Source organism: Mus pahari, chromosome 5 (assembly GCF_900095145.1).
Source record: "Mus pahari chromosome 5, PAHARI_EIJ_v1.1, whole genome shotgun sequence".
Classification (NCBI taxonomy): domain Eukaryota; kingdom Metazoa; phylum Chordata; class Mammalia; order Rodentia; family Muridae; genus Mus; species Mus pahari.
The window spans coordinates 124,954,892-124,962,296 of NC_034594.1; the positions used below are offsets into that span (position 1 = coordinate 124,954,892).

Consider the following 7,405-nt stretch of genomic DNA (forward strand, 5'->3'; position numbering starts at 1 on the left):
CCCCCCACTGCTGGGCTACAGATGTGGCCACTGTGGCCAGCTTTTATCAGCTACTGAGTTCAGTCCTCAGTACTTGAGCAAGTACTTCACCAGCTGAGCCATATCTCCAGCCTTGAGGGAAATTGTTCTATACAATCATCATGGCAGCCAAACCCATTTCCAATTAACATCCACCAAGACTCCTTTTGCAGCCGGCCGGCTGAGTGACATTTCTTAGGCTTGTACACAATAGCCCCATGTTTCCTCATTAGTCTCAGGCATGGAAGGGGCCTTTAAACACACTGCCTGAAAATAAAGCATGTCTCATAAGCTGCATGGGTGAAACATTGTATCTGGTTCTCCAGCAGCTCAGAGACTATCTGTCCCTAAGAGAGTTATCCACCCAGAGTTCAGTGTCATACTCATGACTGCATTAGTGTGTGCAAAAGTGTGCTTTTTCTGATGCCAGATGATGCAGTGCCCCTGGGTATGGGCCAGACTGACCTGATTTGATATAATAGACAAAGGTCCCTGAATTAACCTCATACACTTGGATTTGCCATATTCCTTCTTACCAATCAGTATAGTTTTAAGCCCACGGAAATCAAGCCTTTCAGGAGTCCTCATCCTTTCTAAGTGTAAATAAATGGCCATTCCATGGGAAGGGGTCCCTACATGAACAAACTTGCATCTTAAAAACCAACTGATTTCAAGTTCATATGCTGCTCTTCTTTAGACATTTACTCAAACAGTATTGCCTTGAGTAATTCCAAACAAGGAGCCAAAGTCTCAAAATCATGTAAGTGTGAGGGATTTAGAAGGAGACTTTTAGGTGGAAGAATGAAAGTAAGTGGGGAAGGAAGGAGGGAAGAAGAAATGGGTTTCTTCGAGAGGACTTTCCATTGCTTCCTAAACCCTCTACACTGGTTACTTTTCTATTGCTGTGGTAAAATACTATGATTGAAAACAGCTTTGGAAATAAAGGTTGATTCTGGCTCATGGTTCGAGGGGAAACATTCATCAAGGCGGGGAAGTATGATGACAGCCAGGTACAAGAAGCCGGATGATCACATTTTTATTCACTCACAGGAAGCAGAGTCAGAATAGGGAGTGAAAGGAGGCAACAGACCCCCAAGGCCCGACCCAGTGACATACCTCCCCAGCAAGACTCCGCTTTTTAAAGGTTCCACAATCTCCCCAAACAGTTCCACCCACTGAAGACAAAGTGTTCAAACACATGAGCCTATAGGGTACATTTCTCACTCAAAGGACACTGTGTCCTAAAGTAAAAGATACCCACACATCAGACCACTGCCAGGGTCCTACATGCTCAAAGGCCCAGTTCAGTTCTGAGGCACTGACTGCACTCTGTAAGATCCGCAGCAATGAACTCTGACAGTAGGAACTGGGGTCCATGGACAGACTCCATGGAGTCTGTGTATGTGATTTGAGCTCTAGCTTGGGACAACAGGGGCCTAATGGAACGGGGGAGTCTGCCACCAGCAAGAGTTCCATGTTAAACTCACAGTGTTGTCCCCCCTGCCCGTGTGTGCCCCGTGGTGTGGGTATGGGCATGTTTGTGTATCTGTGTGTGAGTGGGCTTACCTGTGTGTGCCCATGTAGAAGCCAGAGGTTACTGCTCGCCACCTCATTCTGACACAGGTCTCACTGAACCCAGAGCTCACTGCCTCAGTGACTAGCTGACTGCCGAGCTCCTACAGTCTGCTCCTTTTAGTGCTGCTGTTGTAGGTGTGCACTGCCCTGCTTGGCTTTTTATATGGGCACTGGGGCTCTGAACTCAGATCCTCAGGCTTATGTAGGGACAACATTACCACCGGACCCTGCCTGAGAAACTCACTTTAAAATGAATTCATGGGTTAGGGAGAGTAATGTCTGTGTGTAAGTGTGTAATGTTATAAGGAAACCATTATCCTGAAGACTAACTATAAAAATAATTTAAAAGGAACTGATAACTCCCGTCCCCTCCAAGTCAGCATCTCAAAGCGTGGGAGCTGGGATGTTACATAGAGATATAAAATAAATGAAGCCAAGGTTTAAGGTAATGGGGGGGGGGGGAGATTTAAAAGGTGAAGCTCGCAGATGCCGAATCAGTGCATTAAGTGTACCAGAGAGGAGAACACGAGTAACGTCTTAGAAAACCACGTTCCTAACTGTGTATGATGGTCAGCTGTAGTCCTGATGAGAGAGCAGACCGGATACACATGGTGAGTTTTCCAATATAGACACACTGGCAGGCCTCGGGCTGGTACCCTAGTGTGCTTTTACACTTGTTTTGAGGGGTGCAAGTTTTAGTTGGGTATCCAGAGAGGAGAACAGAGAGGTAAACTTCAAACCACACCTGACACAATCTGAGAAACGCAACGAATGAGTTAAGGGAAGCCGGCTTTACCCACAAGGCTGCTTTGTAAAACTAGCAAGAGTAAAGGAGTTTCTGGACGAAACAAACTTTCATCAGCTCCAGACTTCTCAGCATGACTCTTAGCACAAAGCTCCAGGCAAAAACGATCGAATAAACTCTAAAAAGAAAACATCCAAAGATGACGTGAGCTGTTTTATAGTTGTCTTTGTGCTTGTATTGATCAAAGAAATTCTTAGCAATGTTTTAAAAGCCCAGGAAAATTACTTGGAAGAACTCAAGTTAAGTTTTGGTTATATAAATGATAGCTAGAACCTCACCGAGCCAAACACGTTCACTGAGAAGGGGTATTTTGAGTTTTGGATGCATAGTGCTTCAACAGTACTTAGAACAGCACATGCGAAGGGATGAAATTTAGAGAAGAGAGGAGGACTAGAAAGACATGGTCCACAGGGCCGGGCACCATCTGATGGGATGGAGTAACAGTTTTCTTTACATTATATATGTTTGGGCTTGGGGCACAGCACAGAAGCAGACCACTTGCCCAGCAGGCACGATATATGAGCCTCTGGGTTTGGTTATCAGTACCAAACCAAAAGAAGAAAAACAAAGAGAAGGAAAAGGTCCCCAATAGTGGGAACACTGTTCATGTGGGATTTAAACGCTCCTTGTCTAGAGAAGGCTCTAACCCACACATGGTAAAATCAAAAGCGGTGTTTTTGTTGTGCCAAAGATGTCATGTTCTCTCCTAGCTGCTTTTAGATAGGAGCAATGTGTAAAGGAGACAGCGTTTCCGTCACAGAAATTTGCCAAGAAGGGACAAGATCATCTTAATGCCCTGACAGAGCTCATAAATGTTTGAAAAATATAACTTAAAAATCCAGGTTTCAGTTTTTCCAGTCTACTCTGAACTACTAGGCAAAAATCTTTAACCACCAAAAAACCAAAAACCAAACCAAACCAAACCAAACCCCCACCAAACTAGTAGTGGAAAAAGCTAGATAAATAGAAAAAGAAAAGATCTTTATCATAGTAGGAACAAAATGTTTCTCTTTTTGCTTCTCTTTACTAAACAAAATTATATCAGCATGCTGAGCATCTTTGGAACCAATATGTGAAATATGGTAATTGATCTGAAATGAAGTTTTCAATGTCAAGTCAGACATATGCCAATATTTTACTGAAAACAAAGAAACACACAGTATTTCTCTCCGGGCAGGGACATCCACCTGAAGCTCCGCCTCCACCCCTAGCTCCACACTGGTGGCAGCTGCTGCTTTTCCGTGAGACAGGAGACTATGAGCTTACGCTTTCCTAGGTCAACTTTTGAAACTGTGCCTACTCTGAAATAGTTATAAATGCAAGAGCATCTTCTATCTTGCATTAAACAGCGTAACTATGAGGCAGGATTTTCAGGGAGAGATGTCCAGATGAAACGGCCACAAAAAGTAAAAGCCACTTAAGTCTCTCTCGTGTGAGTATCCTTACTTCAAATATAGGGAGGGGAAATAGTCGAATGTAGGTGAGATGAGGTAGAGATGGGGATACTGGAGGAAGAATAGCTCAAGCAGGTAGTGGAGGTGAGGGGAAAGGAGAGGTCGGGAGAAGGCTTAACCAAAGTGATGTCTGCCTGGGGACTCATGGTCCTGTAATGCGAGTGAAAAACCTAAGAGGAGACGGTAGACCATATGTGTGCTGAGTGAACAGGGGGGAGCCCTGGAAGTGGAAGGTCTGAGCGGGCGTGGGCCTGTGGGTGGGTAAAGGAGATGTGGGGTAGGCTAACTATAATATGCATTGCAGTTATGAAGAAGCCTTATGAAACTCCACTAGTACGTAAACGAATTAAAATGTTTTTAAAAGGAGTTTGCACAGAAGTTCCCCATGTTAGCAGATAATGTTGCTCTCCAAAGACATCAATTTTTAGGTGAAAATTTCAATGCCAGGCAACACCCAAAGGCACCCAAAATAACACAGTCTCTAGCCATTGCTCCTGCTAGACCTCCGTAACGAGATGGTAACATACCACCGCTGGCGACACCATCCTTTGGTTGCAGGACACAGAGACATCACTCTTGAGCTGATCAGAAGACTGCCCACTGACTGGCTTTCATAGAGGTGGAAGGCGCTACGCAGGCCGCTGGAGCATGAAATATATCGATGGTTTTGCCCATCATTGGGCTCTGCACGCTACAATACTGATCTTCAGGCAGCATGCAGCCACAGCTGCAATGGTGGCAGTTAATGGGGTAACCAACTATTCTTTTGATTGGGTTTGAGGTCTGTTCCCCGGGAGGAAATTCATGCCTGATATTGCAAACATAGCCAAACAAACAAACAAACAAACAAAAACCCCATGGCCAGGGAAGTCACAGAGGAAAATCTACTGACATTCTTCTAAGTGGTCATGTTGCCAAACTGCCTCCTATGTTTGTTTATCTCCATAGAATTGTGTTGTTTCCAACCTTGCTCAGAGAAGCTCTGGCTGCATGGGCAGTGGTTAATGCAGAGAGGCATTAGTGTTCAAACAGGAGGCTGAGAGTAAGAGACCATGAGTGCTTAGCCACAGATGGGACACGCGTATCAGCCCTGCCTCTGTCCAACACTCAGGGCCCATCATGCAGAGTGGGGGCAGAGGACTGTAGGAGCCAGAGGAACAGGAGGAGAGCTGTAAAGTGTTGTCCCCCAGACGTGATATGGCCATTGTACACACGAGCTCACAGCAGCTGTGGTTGCCTGCACATGATCAAGTCAGTCGATTCCAGCACAGAGGGGAGGGGGCTTTACCAGGCCAGACCCATAGCTGAGGGGGTTCCTGGCAGTTGACGGATGGACAGGAGAGTCACTTTTTTTTTTTTTTTTTTTNGGNGNGNGGGTCCTGGTAGGTTCCTCTTGTTCCCCCATGGCCACACACATATGAAAAGCACTTACTAAAAATAAGTAAAAATTACAAATGAGAACATGAAGTTAGGAGAGATATGTGATGGGGGGGCGGTTCTGAGGGGAGTCGGAGTGGAGAGTGAGAGGCACATGTGGCCAAGATACACTGTATACATGTATGAAGTTTTCAAGAAATAAAAATTAAAAACAATACCCATCTAATAGCCCTCAATCTAGAAAAAGGGAGGGGTCTGGAGAGAGAGCCCCGGCCACGAAATGCTTAACTCGAAAACACAAAGACCTGAGTTCTACTCCCATAAACCACATAAAAAAGCCAGGCATGTTGGCACATGGTTGTACTCCCAGAGCTAGGGAGGTGGAGACAGTGGATTCTTGGAGCTCACTGGCAACAAAAGCTAGCTTATCTGGCAAGCTCTAGGTCCCACTGAGAGACTTTGTCTCAAAAAACAAGGCAGAGAGATTCTGAGGAATGAGCCAGATGGATACCTGAACAAACTCATGCACTTGTAGACACACACACACACACACACACACACACACACACAGTAAAATAATAAAAAAATGAAACTCAAAGACTGCCCTGTGATACTTTAATTATAGCACAATATGCTTTAAATTCCTCTTTAGAATAGTATTCATAAGTTCTGTCAGATTTGTAAGTTGACATTGTTGCCTGGTTCCATACTCCATTCAGTACATAGAGTATTTGTACATTCCTACATAGATCAACTTTGTACTTTTCTGTCATGTAAATCTATACACAGATAGAAAAGCAACGTGGAGATTCTGGTAAGACAAAGCTGTGGAATTCCAAACATGATTATTATAGCTATCCCTATAATCTGTTGGGAATAGGTCTCCATGACTCCCAAAGATTCCTAAAGCTGGGGACAGTGGCAAATCTTATATATTCTGTTTTCCTATACACAGTCACATGGCACGTGATGAAGACCCATTTAGAGATATACATCACTTGTCAATTTGTCAGTTTGAGAGAGTTCCCACAGACCTGGATGACATGGATCAATCACCTCATGTGGTCTGCCTGTTAGGGTCCCCGAGATGCATGAGACAGATGTCGATGTGGCAGAGTCACCATTTCTTAACATCTTATATTTTGTTATAAGTAGAAGGCATACATTTAAAATGGCTACAAGTGGCACCGGTATCCACGTCAGTGGTATGGCCCTTTGTTACCAAGCATCATGTACCGTAAGTGTATGTGCTGCCCTCCCATGCAGTTGGCAGTGGGGGTTGGTTTTTACAGTGGCATCACCACAAAATTGCAAGCAATGCTGTGGTGTAACAGCAGAGCTCCGACAGTACTGAGTGGGAGGGGTTTCCAGCTTTGTCACCTGAGGTGACCACCCTCGTGTATGCATGATGACTGGACGATAGTTAGGCTGTGTGTGAATATACACACGTACTTACACATGTACAATGAAGTTTAATGTATGGATTTGGCACAGTAAAAGGTTAATGACAATGAATAATAATTATGACAATAGTTATGAGTTGCATAAGAGTTATGAATTAGTATTTGACTTTTTCACTTTAGTGTTTCCGGACCTCACTTGACTCTTGAGTAATTGAAACTGTAGATAGTGAAACTGTAGTAATTGTAGTAATAGTATAGTAATTGAAACTGTAGCTTAAGGGGACCATTGTATTAGATAGGCAACTGTGGGAAGGTTACTCAGGCATTGGGAGTCTCAGCAACATGCAGACAATAGCTCCCTGTGTTTCCTGTGATTGCTGGTGTGGTCTAGAGGCAAAAGGTCATGCCTAGAAGAGGGTAGTAATAGAAACAGGTACAGATGTTCGTAAAGAACCCAGAGAAATGGCAGGCACACAGAGGTGCCTGATGGACTCTTGCAGACAGCAGCACTCCTTGCAATATGAGGTTTGAGCTTTTCAATGGCCTCTACCTGATCCGACCTACTAGAATGAGCTAGAAACGCCTATGCTAGAAGCCCCGGGGGTCGGGGGGCTCTATCCCATCATTTGCATATATACTCTGTTTTAAGTTTTGGTCCAATCCTTTGCCTGAAGACTTAGAACACAGGGTCACAAGCATCATTATCCCACCTTGCAGTGCGTGTATTCATCCTGAAGTAATGTAGTTTATCTGCCTGCTTACCTGAAGTAATG

The 7,405-nt window shown here is 44.5% G+C and overlaps 1 protein-coding gene across 1 annotated transcript in view; it reads right to left on the reverse strand.

Moving 5' to 3' along the window:
• Positions 1 to 7,405, reverse strand: part of C5H1orf21 (chromosome 5 C1orf21 homolog) — a 199,792-nt gene that overhangs the window by 16,634 nt on the left and 175,753 nt on the right. The gene's annotated exons all lie outside the window — the stretch shown is intronic.